The sequence below is a fragment of the Mustela erminea genome, chromosome 18, assembly GCF_009829155.1.
Source record: "Mustela erminea isolate mMusErm1 chromosome 18, mMusErm1.Pri, whole genome shotgun sequence".
Classification (NCBI taxonomy): domain Eukaryota; kingdom Metazoa; phylum Chordata; class Mammalia; order Carnivora; family Mustelidae; genus Mustela; species Mustela erminea.
In genome coordinates this window covers 46,583,962-46,604,680 of record NC_045631.1, presented here as the reverse complement: position 1 = coordinate 46,604,680, position 20,719 = coordinate 46,583,962, and the positions used below count along the sequence as shown (strand labels likewise).

Below are 20,719 nucleotides of genomic sequence, written 5' to 3'. Positions count from 1 at the left end.
AGTCTGGTAGTTTCTTATAGCTAAACATACACTTCCCATATAATCTATAAATCTCTCTCCCAGGCACTGACCCTGGAGAAATGAAAGCTCAGAATCAAACTAAAACCTGTATATGAATGTTTATAAGTGGCTTTATTTATAACTGCACCAAAATGGAAACATCTCAAATGTTCTTCAGTAGATGAATGAATAAAGAAACTATGGTACGTTCATACAATAGCATACCACTGAGCAATAAAAAACAATTACTGCTGGACACAACAACTTGAATGAACCTCAAAGACATTATGCTGAAGCCAGTCTTAAAAGCTGTATTATTCCATCCTCCATTTATATCGCATTCTTAAAACAAGCAGAACCTATGGAGACAGAGAAAAATAGTTCATTGCTTTTCAGGATGAGGCGTGGGGTAAGGGTGTAACTAGAAAAGGGTATCATAATGTAACTGGTATCATGATGTATACTAATTGTGGTGGCCGCTACATACATTAATATGCATGTTAAAATTCACTGAACTGTACAGGGACACCTGGGTGGCTCAGTCAGTTGGGTGTCTGACTCTTGGTTTCCGCTGAGATCATGGTCTCAGGATCTTGAGACCGAGGCTTGTGTCAGGCTTGCACTCACTGCAGTCTACTTGAGATTTTCTCTTTCATTCTCCCTCTTCCTCGGCCCCTCTCCCTGCTTGTGCTCTCTCTCTCTCTCTCAAATAATTTTTTTAAAAATTCCCAGAACTATAGATACACGCTAAGTAAATATTACCTTTTGGTTAGTTTTTAAAACTTTAGCCACTACCATGTGATTGTGACTTCCAATTCTAGACCTCTTACTCTGCCCTATCCTAAACCCCTAACCCATATATCTAACTTCTCTTAAATATACCATTATCGGTCCAAGTTTAATATCTCCAAAATGAATTCATTACATACGCCCTCAAACTTCAAGTGAACGAACCCATCATTCACCCAATCATCTAAGCCAGAAACATGAGTGTGAACCTTGAATAAGTATTTTTATTTAAATTCAATTAGCCAACATATAGTACATTATCAGTTTTTGATGTAGTGTTCAAGGATTCATTAGTTACCTATAACACCTAGTGCTCGTTACATCTTGTACCCTCCTTAATGTCCGTAAGTTTTCCAGTTCCTATATAACTAGGACCAAACTTGATCTACAGCATGCTATATCTCTAGTACCTCTAACTGGAGAAAGCACTCATCAAATATTTTTGTTGAGCAAATAAATAAAATAAAAAAATTTTTAAATGACGGTATCTCCTTCATTTAAGCCAAGACTCAGTCAAGTCCAGTTGATTCTTCCATTATATCTACTCATCTCCACTGCCACCCTCTTATTTCAGGCCCTCACAACCACTCATCTGGACAATGCTGCCACTGCTTCTAAAAATGACATGTGTTCTGCCCCACCCACCTTCATACACACACCTCTTTCTGGGAACTGCCCTTTACTAATCTTCATTTCATCTACTACTTTCTCTCTCTGCCGTAGTTGATTTCCACTAAGGTAAGTTACCTAACCCAAGCTGACATGATCACAAACCCTACCCAAACCCTACTCCAGAGTGCAAACTGATTTGTCCAGGGGTTGATACCAGAACTAAATTAGGCCAGAGTTAACCTACCCATGGGCATACAGATTTGAAAACAAAATGATTGAGTTGGTATCCGCCTCTGGGCACCTGAACTATAAGATGTATAACTCAAATGTTGTTAGTAGCTGTGTTCTACTATTTGAACCAAATAGTAAACTAATGTTTTAGATCAGAAAAAAATGAAATAGACATGCAGAAAGAAGCAGATATAAGAAATGAAAGCCAACCAAAGTACCAAACTACCTATGTAATTTTCTAAATTTATCAAGCTCCCTCATAACTTCAGCCTTTATAATTTCTGTATCCTCTGCCTGAAATGATGATAGTCACTACTCCTACTGTAGTCACTACAGTCCTCCTCGAATTGTTCCATCCTCAAGTCTGAGATGCACTTCTTCCTCTGTACTCCAATAGTATCCTGGCAGAAGTTTATTATAATAACTGTTCACACTATATTTTAATACTAATGGTTTATGTATACCATAGAGTATAATCTGGTAGAGACTATGTCTTATATCCCTAAGTAAACTAGATCCCTCAGTTTTTCACAGGACCCATAGTAGGTGCTCACAATATAATCAGGGATGAAAAGATAGAACAGAGAGAGGAGGTGAATAGAGAAGTATCTAAAGAGTATCCAACAGTACTTCAGCCTCAGAATATAAAGTAATTGGAAGGTTAACAAAAAAGAGATTTATTACTAGTCTGGCCATAATTCTTTAAGATGGGAACAAAGAATAGCCACAATGTAACACAATATTCTGAGTAAAGAAATGACTGCACTAACTAGCGCATGAATAATATCAGAGATAACAGAACAAGGCATGAAGTAAAATTTTAGGGCAAAAAAGTACAGCTAGGCATTATTTTGAAAAAATAAATTTTTCTGCAATATTGTTTTTCTCCCACCAAATATTCAAAAGCAGCCAAGTCTTTTGTGGTTAGGATGGGAAGTAATGGCAAAAAAGCAGACAAATATGTTCCAAATATTTGAGTTGAAAAATCTGGCTCCTTAACAAAAAACACAGAAAGGATTCATATAATTAAAAATATATATTCAGGAGAAAAGAATTAGTAAGATCTAATCTTCCATGTACTCATATTCTATAAACTAAAAAAGAATTACACTGATCAGAACAATATAAAAATCTATCTTCTAGCATGATCATCTGGTTTGTTTCCCAGGCAAGGCCTCGCATACAGAAAAATCCTATGGTTCAGAGCCCAGTCTTTAGCTTTGCAGGTCAGAAATCAAGTCTTTAAAGAAGATAGGTCTTCAAAGTAGGTAAGACTCAAAGAGACTGACTTATGCCACTATAGCTCTATTTCACCTGCAAACTTCACAGCAAAGTATACACATTATTGACAAACGTAAGTGTAAGGGCCTACTTAGCCAGAGCAACCCCATTTCAGTAGAACAGCCATTTTGTTGTTTATTCAGTGAACTTAGATTGACCCTGCCCACCCCCCACCCCCCCCAAGGAACTTACTTAGAAACAAGTCTGGGAAACCAGTAAAATATGGCCGACTGGCTCCTGATAACAGTGCCCAGATACCAGGACGTGTCAGGCCAGGTGGAGGTGTCCAATCAGTAAAGAGCACATACTATCTCCCTAACTACCAAAGAATGTGGGCCCCGCCTTTTGGGCGCGAATTCTGACCAAAGTGATAGGCTTGTTCAAATATCTACTATAGGGTAAATTGTAATTCAATTGGTCACCCGTGTGTGACCTAGCATGACTTATGCAACTTTCTCTGTGTGTTACAATTTCATTGACCACCTGTGTGTGGCCAGGTTCTACCACATGGCCTTTGCCCTATAAAAGTTCGTCTATAAGGCTGAGGAGGGGTCACTCTTTCTCCAAGAGGCGGCCCCAACCAGTCAGTTTGATTCTCTGTGCTGGCCTGAAATAAAGCTTTGCTTGACCTTCACTTTGTATCAGTCTCGCTCCTTTGATCATGGACCCTAACAATAAGGAGGTCCTCCTGTCTTTCCTATTTAGGGGCAAACACAGGCTGTTGTAATTCTTGGTAAGGAAAAAACTACTAATTTTAAAAATAAACCAAAAAACCCCACAGTTAGATTGGTAAACCAAAGTGGCAGGTTCCACTGGTTGCCCATCCAATCCCTTCTTTCACACTAACAGAACGCTGATTTTATTTTAGGTTTTTTAGGTTGGTTCTCTTCCCTAGCCTTCAGCAGTGAACCTTAATTAGTAAATGAATCTTAGTAACAACAATTGCAATTTCATTAATTGGTTTAAGAAAGTTACATGCTTTTCTTTGGTCAGCAGGATGTGAAGCAAATGGGGATAGGAGAGAGACGGATTTCAAGAAACCTTTCCTCAATCTTAAAAATGGACCCAAGAAGGCCAGCTGTTCTACCAGCCTCTGACAATGATGTGTGCACGTTGTGTGCACGTACACGTTGAAGGTGTGGTATTCTCTTGCAGCTATGTACAGACAAGCTGGAAAAAAATGACCAGTACGCTGAAAATGGCAGAGCAGAGAGATGGAAAGAAATGAAGTCTTTGGTGATGCTGCTGAGCCTCAGAATTAACTTCTCTATAATCATCACACCTCCAGAATTCTCTATTATATGAAATTATAAATTCCCTTCATATCTCAGTCATTCTAAATTGGATCTTTGGTAATTCTAACTATTCTAACTGCTACAACAGCAAATAAAACTGACTAGGGAAAAGATTACACAGGACCTAATCAAAGCTAAATTTTAACAGAAAATTCTCATTTCCTCTAGAAATTTCAAACTTAAAAAGTTTGGGGCAGAGGGGGCACCTGGGTGGCTCAGTGGGTTAAGCCTCTGCCTTTGGTTCAGGTCATGATCTCAGGGTCCTGGGATGGAGCCCTGCATCAGGCTCTCTGCTCAGTGGGGAGCTTGCTTCCCCTTCTCTTTCTGCCTGCCTTTCTGCCTACTTGTGATCTCTCTCTGTCAAATAAATAAATAAATAAAATCTTTAAAAAAAAAAAAATGGGGGGCAGAGGTACTGAGTTTAGATGCTAAAATCTTTTTTTACTCATCAGTTACTTAAAACCTTGCAATGGCTGCCCTGTGGCTTTAAAGCTATAATCCAAACTTCAGCATGGCACACAAGATGCTTCACTGACTGATGAGTGATTAACTGTCCATTCTTTCTAGCAACTTTCTAACTCACCCTAGGTTCCAGGAATAGAGAATTCTTACACATGCCAGAATGTACCATATGGTCTCCTATCTTCATCTACTGGCAAATGTTACCTTCCCAGTGTGCCCTCACTCATACTTATCTTTCAGTGTTCAACTTGCATTCTCCTCTCCTTCCTATCCCCCAACTGTATTATCACTGTTAGGCTAGGAATCGCTCTCCTATATTAAACTTTAAGCTCTCAGAGAACAGGAACTATCCCCAGCATGTATCACAATGCTTGGTACAGAATAAGCACTAAAAAAAAAAACCCTTTGTGATTTAATTAACCATACTTGGGGGGCAGTCCTAAGTTCTTTCCATTACAATTCTGGATGCAGACTTATAAAATATATCCATCATTACAGAAAGTTCTACTGAATAGCATTACTCTAAAGGGTCACTAAGTTACAAAATATAAGATGAAATAATACGGCTTTTTTCAGAAAATTCATGCCACGTGACAAACGGGACCAAGAACATAAAATGTCTAAGAGATAGCTCTGTTCCCAATAACCTTCTTGGTCTGAACCCAGACTACTACCTAAATGCTTTACAATAACCATAAATGATATTTACACCAAGTTCTTTCCTAATCAAAATGGTAAGTTTCCTAAAATAAAAATCTTTTTTTTTTTTTAAAGATTTTATCTATTCATTTGACAGAGAGAGAGCTCACAAGTAGGCAGAGAAGCAGGCAGAAAGAGGACGAAGTGAGCTCTCCACTGAGCTGAGAGCCTGATGCAGGGCTCGATCCCAGGACCCTGAGATCATGATCTGAGCCGAAGGCAGAGGCTTAACCCACTGAGCCACCCAGGCACCACCTTAAAATAAAATCTTTAGTGAGCAAATAATCCCACAATTTTCAAATTTTTACATGTAATTCAAGTTAATGTAGACTAATACATGAATATAATTTTGGTTAAAGTATTTAATGTAGTGCAAGGCACATAATAAATATTCAATAAATATAGGCTGAATCTGAGTCTATTGTAATGCAGATGAACAAAGTTTTTTCCCAAGTTTTATATCTTTATATTCTGTAATAGCTAAGGGCAGGCTGCCTCAAAATGAGCCACCTTAGCATAAAGACCATTTTGAGTTAGAAAGCAATCAAAACCCAGCAAATTCAGGGAAAGTGCTTTACCTCACCTCAACTGCCTGAAAAGAATTTAGATAATCTACTATAGGAACAGATATCCTCATAGATAACTACATTATTGTATAAACTAAGTATGGTATACCGGGAGGAACCTGACAAGACCTGTTTGATCCAAGTCCTCCATGTCCCATTTTGTCTGAGTGGCCCAGCAAACAACTGTTTACTAAACATTTATTCTTTTTCATCTTCCTGTGAAGGATATTCCTTTCCCTTGAAGCCCAGGACCCTTTCCCCTCCTCCTTAGTTCAGAAAGACATATATACCTTATGATGCCTCTCTTTGGAATCTCCATGTCGATATGGATTTTTAATACTTAGTTTACTAAATTTGATTTTCTCCTGTTAATCTGTCTCATGTCAATTTGATTTTTAGTCTAGAAGAAGGATCTTGATGGAAACAGGAATTTTTGTTCCCTGACAATACATACAGAAAGGACATTTCAATACCATAGACATAGGTATACTATCTGAGGATAGTAAAACTCTTTTGTTATAGAAATAGAATCAGTGTTATAGCAATATCTTTATCATATTTGCCATATCCTATTAATTACTGATACATCCTATTAATTACAAGAAATAATTTTACAAAAAACATTCCATCTGAAAATTGCTGAACCATGGAGCTAACATGCAAGAATTTCAGTCATTCTAATAGTAAAGATAACATTTTCAATTGTTACTTATTCCTTCAACTTATTAAAAGATTAAGGGTGGTTTAGGAAGAAACAAAACAAAATCAAACCCAGCTTGTTAATCTTTAGTTTAAAAACATGACTAGCTTACTTTATATCCTGGTGAGACATAAAAGATCCTTATGAAACTTTTTTAAAGAACCAGTTCTTTTGATGGAAGATACTTAGGGATGAATGAAAGAAAATCATGGCTCTTGGGGTTGGGGGGAGGCTAAGTCAGTTAAGCATGTCTGCCTTAGGCTCGGGTCATGAACTCAGGGTCCTGGGATGAAGCTCCGTGATGGGCCCCCTGCTCAGTAGGGAGTCAGGTTCTCCTTCTCCCTCTGCTCCTGTCCCCCCATACTATCACTCTCACCATCTTTCTCTCTCTCTCTCATAAATAAATAAACTCCTTAAAAAAAAAAAAAAAGAAGAAAGAAAATCATGACTCTTAGAACACTCTGAATCTGGAAAAAATTAAGTTAACCTATTTTCTCCAGGAAGTCAAATAAAACCTGACTACAAGAAATTTATGAAAATGGGAAGGGGAGGTTGCAGAACACATTTATAATGTTAAATTTTTGGTTACTGGGTTTCTTTTATTATTCACTTATTTGAGAGAGAAAGAGACACATGCAAGTGCACCCACACACAAGTGGGAGGAGGGGTTGAGGGAAAGAGAAAGAGGGAAAGAATCTCAAGCAGACTCTGCACTGAGCGTGGAGCCCAACACTGGGCTCAATCCCATGACCCCCAGATCACAACCTGAGCCAAAACCAAGAGTTCGACACTTACCTAAGCGACCCAGGCACAGAAACTGAGTTTCTTTAAAGACATACAACTTGTAATAAAGATGTTCCCCATTCACAGAACCGTATTCCAAAGATCCTTGAGGACAAGAGTTTATGAAAGCCACCCCACAGCAACTTTTAAAGATAGTTTCACTTTTTAGCACCTCACTCATTTCATGGATCTATCATTAACATTTTACTATCATGAGTACATGTATGTATTTTTATTAAAACTGCCATATAGGAGTACCTGGGTGGTGCAGTCAGTTAAGCATTAGAATCTTTGTTTCGGCTCAGGTCATGATATTGGGGATTGTGGGACTGAGCCATGCGGCTGGCTGTGTGCTGGGTGTGGAGCCTGCTTAACAGGCCCTCTTACCCTCTCTGTCTGCCCCTCCAGCCCTCCCCGCCAAATCTGCCACATATCACAAATAAGCATGATTATATTACATATGAGGAAACCATGAGGTAGTACTAAATATCACAAACTTGCAAAAGCACACATCTATAATCTAGAGCATTTAAGTTTTCTAAGAAAACAAAAAACTAGATCTATTTAGATGAAAAATCTGACAGTGTTAAAATAATTTACCATTTTAACTTGGTGAAAGCATTACCAAATATCAAACTATGCTACATGAAAAAAAGCATTAAAAAGAAAATTTTATGTTTTAACACTACTTAAATATCTTTTTAAATCAAAAATTAGAATCTATTAATATTTATTTTTCTTCCTGGCACATTCTGATTTGTGAATGTAGGATTATAAGTGGCATATCTGAAATATACTTGGCTTTTTAAAGTAACTGATATGCAGGAACAGTGTCCAAATTAAGCCAGTTTAAATGATTTAATCTTTTAAAAAATTGTTGTTTAAAATATATGACTGGATTAATAACTGAAGACAGCTTTCAGAGGAACTTCAATCAGTATTTTAAATTTCAAGCACCTTGTGCAATAGGCAAAGAATGGGCACCTGGAGGATAGGCACAAACTAATTACAAGAATGAAAACAATATCCCTTAAATTGGAAAGAATGAGTCACAAAAGGACTTCTGCTGATAGCAAAAACCCTACATAGATTTCTCTGGCTTCCTTCTTCAGCAACAAGAATGGAAACAGAAAACCGTGAAAATAGACAACCTTGGAAACGAATTTTTGGCCTATGTAATTGTAATGCAGGGCTAAAAGGGCTTGTAACATTAATTTGTCCTAAAGGCAGGGGAAGCATAATTCCAAAGCTCAAATAAGGGTAGACTACAAAGGAACCCAGAAGAATGGAAATAAATCATAGAGTTAAATAAATTATATTTAAAAGCAAAATTCTATTAGTTGAGGGAAACTAGAGGGGGAGATGAACCGTGAGAGACTATGGACTCTGAAAAACAATCTGAGGGTTTCGAAGGGGGGTTGGGAGGTTGGGAGAGCCTGGTGGTAGGTATTATGGAGGGCACGTATTGCATGGAGCACTGGGTGTGGTGCATAAACAATGAATTCTGTTACACTGAAAAGAAATTTAAATAAATAAATAAATAAATAAATAATTTATTAAAATTGAAAAAATTCTATGCAAAGGTAAAAGCTTCTCTCTGGATAGTTATTCATTTAATGTATGATCACTGTACATAAAATACGGGTCCAAAATCATGCAATGTCACTAGTTAGCTAGTCTCTCTCTCCAGAAATTTCAGAACAAACTATTTCTGCTCATTCTTTTCCTTTCCCAGATATTCTAGTAACCAAGTCCTTTCTATTTTACCTCAAAAATGTCTATGTAATCTCATTGGTCATACTGTCACTTCTTTACTCTTTTCATCATCTCTTAACTAGTATCTCCTCACTACAGTCCATTTTATGCACTGATCCCAGAGATATTTTCCTACAAATGTAATTCACGCATAAAACAAGTACCACTAAGTGCTTACTAGGTACTGGGGCTATGTTAAGGATACAGCAGTGAAAAAGAGAATGAACTTGTCATAAAACTTGCTTTCCAGTAGGAAAGAGAGATAATAAACAGGGTAACAAGATATACAATAAGATAAATAGTGATAATTACAATAGAGACAGAATATAAAAGGGCTGTACATGCAAAATAATAAGAGGGATGTAAAGAAAGCATAGGGGGCATCTCCTTGCTGTAATTTCTCACTATGGCCTTCACTATTTGTCATTCCATTCTGTTAGTTCTCTCTCCCCACTTGACTATAACCAAATACTCTACCTTAAGCCAGTAAGAACAGAGGAGAAAATATCCACAACTGGAAGGGAAGCATTATCTAACTTAACTTGCCCAATTCTCATCTTTATATTTGCCACTCTAGTTGAGAATCCCTAATATTTTTAGTAAATATTGCAGGAGTATATGGGCAGAAAAATTATCGAGATCAATATTCTGCTGCATGAAAAAATTGTTTTTAATTAACCTCAACTGTATTACTGTACAATTAATAATCAGGAAAGACAGGGGTACCCTAGGTGGCTCATCTGGTTAAGCATTTAACAATTGATTTCAGCTTAGGTCATGATGTCAGGGTTGTGACATGCTGAGCATGGAACTAGCTCAAGATTCTCTCCCTCTCTCCCCTTGCCCCTCCACCCCCTACTCACTCTCTCTCTCTAAAAAAAAATAATAATAATAAAATAATCAGGAAAGCCATGGAGAGATGTTAATATTAGTTTACATTTTAGGTAATTTTTCAAATAATAAATATATAAGAAACTGACAAGTCAACTCACAGCAAATAATTGGTACCCATTTCTAACATTTCCATGAAAAATAAGGGGAAAAAAATCAAAGAGCAAAAATGCACACAACTTAAAAAAAAAAAAAATCTCTCAAATACCACAAGAAGCCACTAAACTCTGGCCTACTTGTTGCTGTGACATAATCCTTAGCAATTTAAAATCTCTTAACATCCAACTTCTTACTTCAAAGAAAAGATACAGTTTTCAGATCTCAGTTTAGACTTAATTCCATTACTAACTGTCTCATTTATTCAGTGACAGCAATATATGAAAAGTGAAAATTCAAGTTTCTACTATGGCTGTCTACTAGCTGTAGAAACTTGAGCAAGTCTTTTTATCTTGAGCAAGTCTTTTGTCTCTCATCTGTAAAATGACATGGTATTTGCTATACAGATTAAATGAGGTAAGGTATGTTAAAGTCATCTGCCTTTGTGAAACAGAACATAAGCAAATGTAAGGTAAGAGTTAGTCAACAAAGCCAGTAACTTTACTTGACCTCTTATACTCACTTTCTACGAAATACGGATATATAAAATGTAAATACAGTGACAGTATGAACTGATGGGAGGACAGAAAAAAGTGTCCATCCCTTACCCATAATTATGATAGTTAACCGATCTATATTAGGAAAACATTTCTATAAAGTTCTTAAACAACAGAAGTTACATATTAGGAACACAGGCAATAAGCACATGAGGCAAAAGGCTGATAATTACGAACCAAAATGAGATAAAAGCTGGACGTTAATGACTGATTAGATAGGATTAAAGAGGTAACTCGAAAGCAGGTGGCAAGTTTATTCCAGATAGAGTGAATGTCATGATCAAAGGGGCAAAAAATGAATAATATAAAGGATTAAGAAGTATGATTTAGATAAAGTAGAAAGTTTCTTAATAAGAATTACAGGGAATAAGGCTTGAGAAGTTAGGTGAGGTCAGGTACTGCCAAGCTAATAATTTTTTAGCTAAGAAAACTGACATGGCAGTAGGATGAGAGTGAGGGCCGATGATGGTGACTCACAGAAAACAGTATATTTGTTCATTCAGTCAACAAATATTTATAGATCTACTAATTTCTAGGCATATTCTAGATGCTGGAAAATCAGTCAGTAAACCTGTAGGGCTTATATTTATCAAGAAAGACTGACAACAACCCAAACCAAGCAAAGTAAAATATCTCAAAAAATGATATCTATTCTCAGGACAGAAACGATAATTGGATGGAGTATGAACATGGTAGGGGATGAAAAGGAAGACCACTGAGGAGACTGAGAGGAAAGGCAAGTGAGTACTACATGCATACGTGGTGGCAGAGGTATATGCGAAATCTCTGTATTTTCCCCTCATTTTGCCATGAACCTAACAGTGATCTAAAAAATAAAGTCTATTTTATTTTTTTAAATATTTATTTATTTATTTTAGAGAAAGAGAGAGAGCATGAGCAGGAGGGGCAGATGGAAAGAGAAAATCAAGCAGACACCGCACAGAGAATGGCACCTGATGCAGGGCTCAATCTCATAATACTGAGATCGCTACCTGAGCTGAAATTAAGAGTTGGACACTTAACCAAATGCATCTCCCAAGTACCCCTGAAGCCCATTTTTAAAATATTTTATTTACGTATTCATTTAGAGAGAGAGCACACATGCATAAGCAGGGGGAGGAACTGAGGGAGAGGGAAAAAGACAACCCCAAGCAGACTCTGTGCTGCCCTGAGCAAGTAACCCCGCACAGGGCTCAATCTCACAACCCTGAGTTCATGATCTGAGCCAAAATCAAGAGTCAGATGCCAAACTGACTGAACCACACAGGCACCCCAATATTAAACATTTTATTTATTTGTTTGTTTTAAAGATTTTATTTATTTATTTATTTGACAGAGAGAGAGTGAGGGAGGGAACACAAGCAGGGGGAATAGGAGAGGGAGAAGCAGGCTTCCCACAGAGCAGGAACCCCGATGCAGGGCTCGATCCCAGGACCCGGGGATCATGACCTGGGCCAAAGCTTAACAACTGAGCCACCCAGGTACCCCCCCCAATATTAAACTTATTAGTCACTGTTATAACTACAGAATTCTGTTCTTATAACATAAAAGCAGAAATAGACAAAACATAAACAAATGAGTATGGCTATGTCCCAATAAAATTTTATTTACAAAAACAGGTGGTAGGCCAAACTTAGCCTGTAGGCCACAGTTTACCAGCTCCTAATATAGAAGATGGAGGGATCCTATACTCAAAACTAGGTCTCCATGCTCACTGATTCTCCACACAGGATTTCTACTAAGTTCATGATGACAACAATACAGAGAACTAGAAGCTTGACAATAAAGTTGATGACAATCTCATGATCAGATGGAATTAGCCAGAGTCCTGCTAAAGGGTAAGTATTGACATAGACAAAGAGATCTGACCCTAGACATATGGAATACATGTGAACTGAAACAAACTGAATTTTAACCTAGCCCTTATCCACTTCAATAGTCCATGAAATCCAAAAGGTCAGACTCTCATCACAGATGCCTTACATAAGCAAAGGCTTTCCCTCTCTCGAGAAAATTATTTACTCCAGACACTACAGTTCTTGTAAACACAATGTCTGATAAACAAAAGAAAAATGTTGAGATATGTGAAGAAGCGGGAAAATATGATCCATAATCAACTGGCAAAATAATTAATAGAAGCCGATGCATATATGACCCACATGTCTTAGCAAAGATGTCAGCTATTAAGCTATTATTTTTAGCTTTTATGTATGCTAAGAAAAAAGATGTTAAAAATAAAAACAAAAAAAAAATGGGTTGAAAATTTCAATAGAGAAATGTAATTATCTTTAAAAGAACATACGGGGGCGCCTGGGTGGCTCAGTCAGTTAGGCATCTGACTTCAGCTCAGGTGATGATCCCAGGGTCCCAGGACCAAGCCCCACATCAGGCTCCCAGCTCGGCAGAGTCTGCTTCTCCCTCTGCCTCTGCTTGTGCTCTCTCTCTCTCTCCTTGTCACAAAAATAAATAAAATCTTTTAAAAATAAAAATAAAAAAATAAAATAAACCATAGGAACATTCTATAACTGAAAAATGCTAAGTTAGAATTAACTAACTGGGCTTAACGACTGACTGGACAGAGCAGAAGAAAGGATCAATAAACATGAAGACAGACGAACACAAACAACAAGAAAAAGAAGAACAAAAAACAAAAATAACACAGATCCATATACATAATATCAAAGAACCTAATATATACAAACTAAAGTTCCAAAACATAGATGAAAAAAAAATAGAAGAAATACTTTAAGAAATAATGGCTAAGGTTTTCCACAACTGATGAGACATCAACACATAAACTAAGGCTCTCCAAAATCTAAAAAAGGTAACAGAATGAAAGTCATATGCCTAGGCAATATCATATCCGAGTGATAAAAGCCAAAATGAAGAAAAAAAAAATTTTAAGCAAACAGACCAAATTAGGTCACATTACATGCCAATGGGGGGGGGGGTAGAGAAACAACACAAATGATGGCTAACCTTCCATCAGAAACAATAAGAGTCAAAAGATAATAGAAAACATCTTTAAAGTGTTGAAAGAAAAAAATTACCAATCTAAAATTTCACACCTAAGGAAAATATCCTTCAAAAATGAAGGTAAAGTAAAAACATCATGGGAAAACAAGAACTGAGATAATTCACTGCTAGCAGACCTGCACTTAAAGAAAAGCAAAGGAAATTCTTCAGGGTGAAGAAGAATCCCACATAGAACACCATTTTTCTTTCTTTAAGATTTTATTTATTTAGGGCGCCTGGGTGGCTCAGTGGGTTAAGCCGCTGCCTTCGGCTCAGGTCATGATCTCGGAGTCCTGGGATCGAGTCCCGCATCGGGCTCTCTGCTCGGCAGGGAGCCTGCTTCCCTCTCTCTCTCTCTGCCTGCCTCTCCATCTACTTGTGATTTCTCTCTGTCAAATAAATAAATAAAATCTTTAAAAAAAATAAAATAAAATAAAAAATAAAAGATTTTATTTATTTATCTGACAGAAAGAGAGAGAGCGAGCGAGCACAAGCAGCAGGAACAGCAGGCAGAGAGGGAGAAGAAGAAGCAGACTCCCCATGGAGCAGAGAGCCCCATGTGGGGCTTGATCCCAGAACCCTGGGATCATGACCTGAGCCAAAGGCAGACACTTAACTGAATGAGTCACCCAGGCACCCCTAAAATGTCATTTTATAAGAAGGAAGAAAGTATACTAGAAGAGGTAAATATATGGGTTAATATAAAAGACATTTTTTAAAAAAAATCTTGAAGATATTGACTGCTTAAAGCAACAGTAGTATAAAATATATGAAATATATGCCATGGGTGACTCAGTCATTAAGTGTCTGCTTTCAGTTCAGGTCATGATCTCAGGGTCCTGGGATTGAGCCCCGCATCGAGCTCCCTGCTCAGCAAGGAGTCTGCTTCTCCGTCTCCCACTCCCCCTGCTTGTGTTCCTTCCTCTCACTGTGTCTCTATCAAATAAATAAAAATCTTTTAAAAATTAAAAAAAAAAAGAAGTAAGATATAAGACAACAGAGTAGGATTTAAGTAGAATTAAATATCATAAGGTCATTACAGTGCTAAGAAAGTAGTAAAATAAAAATTCAAGTTAATTCATTAAAAGTTAAAAATGTAGGCTGTAATCCCTGTGTAATCTCTAACAAAATTCCAAGAAGGTATAGCTAAAAGGCTAAGAAAATGGATAGAATATAAAAAATTTTTTGATAAATTTTTAAAAGACAGGAAGCAGGGAAAAAAAGAACAAGGAACATATGGAATGTAAAACAAAGATAAGAGACTTAAACCAAATCATATCAAGTTACACAGTCAATGTAAATGGACTAATTATACCATTTCGAAATAGAAAATCAAATTGGACTTAACAACAAGATAAAAATACATGACATTTACAAGAGATACACCTTAAATACAAAAATCCAGATAGATTTAAGGCAAAAAAGTACTGGACACTCGAATAGGCAAAAAAAAAAAAAGGAAGGAAGGGAAAAAAGAAAAAGAAATTAACATATATGAGTTACGAAATTAGTAGTTTAAAAATTAGCAGTTATAAAATTAGTTTACTTAATATAGTTAAATATTTTATTTATTTATTTCAGAGAGAGAGAGAGCACGCACGAGCCAAAGTTGGGGAGCAGACAGAGAGGGAAAAGCAGACTCCCTGCTAAGCAGGGAGCCCAATGTGAGACTCCATCCCAGGACCCAGAGATCATGACCTGAGCCAAAGGCAGACTCTAACCAACTGAGCCACCCAGGCACTCCTGGTGATTATTTGTATTTAACTATAAGCTTTACTCACTTTGTCTTACTCTTCTTTCTATACCCCTGCCCTCTTTTTTTTTTTTACTTTGCTGGGAGACACCCTCAAGTTTTTTTCTCCCAATAGCTTTGTTATTCTTGGGGTACTATACTTTCTGAGTCCTTGAATATCTGAAATTAGCAGTTATTTTTCCTGCTTATACTTGAATTTTTTTTTTCATAAAAACTTAGGAGCACCTAGTCCTATATTCATGAAGAACAATTTTACATGGAAAATATGAATTAAGTTATAAAATTCAAAGCTGATATTCACATGTCCTTAGGGGGAAAACACTGCCTGAGAAAATTCATGTTATTATATGATATAAAATCTATTTCTGTGAAATATTTATCTAGTGACCTACACAAAATCAACTATTTAAAAGACAGTTATGGGGTGCCTGGGTGGCTCAGTCATTAAGCATCTGCCTTTGGCTCTGGTCGTGATCATAGGGTCCTGGGATCAAGTCCCGCATCAGACTCCCTGCTCAGCAAGGAGCCTGCTTCTCCCTCACCCACTTCCTCTGGTTGTGTTCCCTCTCTTGCTAGGTCTCTTTCTGTCAAATAAATAAAATCTTAAAAAAAAATAAAAGACAAATTATAACAACTTCTCTTTATTACAAATTTTTTTAAACTAATACTAAGTTGGTTTCCTAATACCCAAATAATTATGCCTATAAGAAATCTCACCTTATTAATCCTAAATATAAGCTATGAACAAAAGTTAATATAAAGAATAAAGTCCACCCAATTATTCATTAACAACTAAAGAAAAAAGTAATGATGAAAACACTAATGAAGTCATTCCATAAGCATACTTTTTTTTTAATTATAAAATTTATTCTTGCTCTAGAATTTCCTGCCTTGGAGTACATTTGAAGAAAAGTACTGCTTCTCTACAAATAGAGTTCTTTTCATACAGAATACAAAGCACTATTTTTATAACTACTCTAACATAACTACTCTACATTATAAACATTTTACATGAAAAACCATGGAGAAGAATACTAAAATAAGACCCCTAAAATCATTATTGACATAATTAAATACCTAGTAAATCAAAGGAATTAGCTTTAATAATACAGTAGAACCCTGACATGTATGAATTTAACAATATCTCTACTAGAGCAGTACTACTCAGAAGTCTCGCATATAATAATTTGCAATTTTGCTGAAGTGAAAATATAATGCCTACCTTTAATAAGGATAGTATGTACGCATAAGTTATTTATCCAGTACTCAGGGCAAAGACTATCCACAACTGTACCCTATTATGGCTTAATTGATTTCTATTAATTATATCAAGTTGTGAAGTGAGAGAAAATGCTGGTGCTGCTGCCAAAAGTGAACAGCTAAAGGTGTCTAAGAAAATCATGGTTCTAGGCCACAAAACAAATTTTGGACAAACCATTTCTTTAAATGTCAAATGTGGAGGCCGTTTGGATATCTGACATATATTAGTGTGTGTGTATGTAATCAAAAAGTGACCAGTGGAATGATGTCAATTATTGTCTTCTGCCAAACTCAGTCTCTCTGGGGAGACAAAATAACTAAATGCAATATAGTTCTCTGGATTGGATTCTGAAGCAGAATGAGGACATGAATGGAAAAACTAATGAAATCCAAATAAAAATCTGGAGTTTAGTAAACAGTAGTGTACCAACACTGGTTTCTTAGTTTAGACAAATGGACCATAATAAATAAGATGTAACAACGGATAAAGGTGGATAAGAGGTATATGAGAATTGTCTGTACTACCTTTGCAACTTTTCTTTAAATCTAAATTTAATCCACAGGTACCTGAGTGGTTCAGTAGGCTAAGCATCTGCCTTTGGCTCAGGTCATGATCCTAGAGTCCTGGGATCAAGCGCCACATCAGCCTCCTTGCTTGGCGAGAGACAAGATTGAGAATACTGACAAATAGGAAACCATAAATAAAATGGTGTCCATCTGTCAATTGTTTTCAGTTGAAAGGGGAAAATCAGTATCTATATAATAGAAAAACATGGAGAATACCTTGATTTGGTCATCAAAATCACTAATGAAACAGAGTCATTGTATGTTTCTGGCTATGATGCTCCAAGGGGGGGAAAAATACATTTAAGTAACATTCAGACCAGAGATACATACCCTGCATCTAATCATTAAAAAAAAAAAAAAAAGAAACAAACAAACAAACAAACACAAAATTAGGGGCATTCTGCTTATTTTCAAAAAGACAGAGAGCTTTTATTCTTCAAAACTGTCCAAAAAGGCAGACAAACTATTTCAAATTGAATGAGAGTAAAAAAGACACAACATCGGGCTCTCTGCTCAGCAGGGAGCCTGTGTCCTCCTCTCTATCTCTGCCAGCCTCTCTGCCTACTTGTGATCTCTCTCTGTCAAATAAATAAATAAAATATTTAAAAAAATAAAAAAAAATAAAAAAAAAAAAATAAAGGGCGCCTGGGTGGCTCAGTGGGTTAAGCCGCTGCCTTCGGCTCAGGTCATGATCTCAGGGTCCTGGGATTGAGTCCCGCATCGGGCTCTCTGCTCAGCAGGGAGCCTGTGTCCTCCTCTCTCTCTCTGCCTGCCTCTCTGCCTACTTGTGATCTCTCTCTGTCAAATAAATAAATAAAATATTAAAAAAAAAAAAAAAAAAAGACACAACAAGTCATGCAGTGCCTTATCCTGATTAGATCTTGGAAATAAGGGGGAAAATTCTACAAAGGAAATTACTGGGTAAACGGGCAAAATTTGGAAAATGGTAGATTAGATAAAAGCATTCTATCAATGTTAAACTGTTTGAGATTGATAACTATACTGTGATTATGCAAAAGAATTTCCCTGTCCTTAAGAAATACACACTAAAAGGATCGCCTGGGTGGTGCAGTTGTTAAGCGTCTGCCTTCTGCTCAGGTCATGATCCCAGGGTCCCGGGATGGAGCTCACATCAGGCTCCCTGCTCAGTGGGGAGCCTCTTCCTCTGCCACTACCCCTGCTTGTGTGTTCTCTCTCTGTGTCAAATAAATAAATAAAAATCTTAAAAAAAAAAAAAAAAGACAGAACAGGGTATAAGTGAAATGAATCAAAGAAAAATAACACTTGTTTTCACTGATATGTGGAATCTAAAAGAAAAAAAAATCAACCAAATAAACAGAAACAAATTCATAAATACAGAGAACCAACTGGTAGATGCCAAAAGAGAGGGGTTTGGGGGGGATGGGCAAAAAAGATAATGGAGATCAAGAGGTACATACTTTCAGTTATAAAATAAGTCACAGAGATGGAAAGTACAGTATAGTGCATATAGTCAGTAACACTGTAATAATGTTGTATGGCAACAGATGGTGACTATAATTATCATGGTAAGCACTGAGTATGTTGTATACCTGAAACTAATATAACACTGTATGCCAACCATACTTTAATAATAGTTTAAAAAAAAAAGGAGAAAAGAAAAAAGAAAACCACTCCTAGGCACATCAGTGTAAATCTAGAAAACTAAAAAAAGGGAGAAAAAAGACAGATCACCTTTAAAGAGGCAGCAATTAGACTAATAACTGACTTCTCACCAAAAATAACTCAAGTGGTGAAGACAATGAACTATACCTGAAAGTGCTGAAGGAAGATAACTGCCAACCTAGAATTCTACTCCCAGCAAAAATATCCTACAAAAAATAAAGACAAAATAAGGACGTTTTCACATAAAGAAAAGTAAATTTACCACAGAAAGGAAATGATAGAAAGTCTTCTCCAGATAAAAAGGTTATCCCATCTAGAAGAAAGTAAGGGATGAAGGAAGGAATGAAAATGAATATAACGATCAAATATGTAGGTAAACCGAAATAATGGTGACTATATAAAACAACAATATAATGTCTTGTGGAGTTTAAAAAACATACACAGGTAAAAAGAACCTAATGGTCTTGTATTGTCTAAGAAGAAAGTGAAAGTACCAACTGACATTAAACTTGGATACTTGAATCTTTAAGGTAATCACACAAAGAATTGCAAGAATATGTAACTTCCAAGTCAAAAGGAAGACATGGAATAATTAAAAAATGTTTTTGATCAATATAAAATAAACCAAGAAAGGAGAAAGAACATCAGTCAGAACAAGTAGAAAGTACACTGAAATATGTAATATTTAAACCCAAAGAGATCATTGGCTGAATTAATGCGATTAACCAACATCTCCCTTAAGAGAAAAAACTTGTCTGAAAGAATAAAGTTCAACTATATCCTATTAACATTAAAACCATATAGAAATGCTAAAAGTAAAAGAATAAAACAAATCATACTATGCAAACACTAATCAAGAGAAAGTTAGGATAGCTACAGTAATATTAGACAAAGTCAGCTTTCAAACAAAAGACATTATTAGAAATAAAGAGGACATTTCATTACGGTGAAACAGTCAAATTCACCAGGAAGACAGAGCAATTCTAAATGACAATGTATCTAATAAAATAGCTTCCAAATATTTAAAGCAAAGACCATTAGGAACAAGAAAGACAAACAGACGATTCAATAATCACAGTATAAGATTTAATCATATCTCAGTAAATAATTTCTTTAAAATAAATAAAGACCTAAAATACATGAATACCATCATTAACTACACTGTGCCCAATAACTGCAGAATCTACATTATCTTCAGGTAAATCCAAAACATACACCAAATAAGGCAAATCTCAAAAACTGTCAAAACAGAAAATTAACTTGTAAAATGCAGAAAAACTGGGAAATTGAAAAGATTAAAAGAATATAATATATATCTATAACCCATTAGCAAAAAATAAATATTTAGTACATCTCTCATCAAATTTCTCCAAAAAGTATATATATAATTTCTGTTTGTTTTTACTTTAAAATCCTAAGAATTACTTCCTTATTCTTAAATCAACCTTAATAAACTTTATTTTAATGACTGCAGAATTCTATTTCAGTTGCATTGTATTTTACTTTCTGTACAACCCTCTGAAGACAGCTTCTATTTATATAGTCTCTTGCCCCAAAGAGTGCCTAGGACTGAAATAATATCACATGTTAATTCATAAAGTAAATTTTGGTCTAGAAAGTTTTTAATAAGTAGTACACAGAAGAATTATTCTGTCATATATTTTAAATAAATATGTTTCCTCCACAAGCTTTCTTTTATCTGACTGCTCCTGGTAAGTATTCAAGTGTTCCAAACTCTTAATTAAGATTATGGCAGCCTAGAG

At 36.1% G+C, this 20,719-nt stretch overlaps 1 protein-coding gene across 6 annotated transcripts in view; it reads right to left on the bottom strand.

The window, feature by feature from the left end:
* The window catches only part of TANC2 (tetratricopeptide repeat, ankyrin repeat and coiled-coil containing 2), a 365,737-nt gene that overhangs the window by 288,998 nt on the left and 56,020 nt on the right, over positions 1–20,719 (bottom strand). The gene's annotated exons all lie outside the window — the stretch shown is intronic.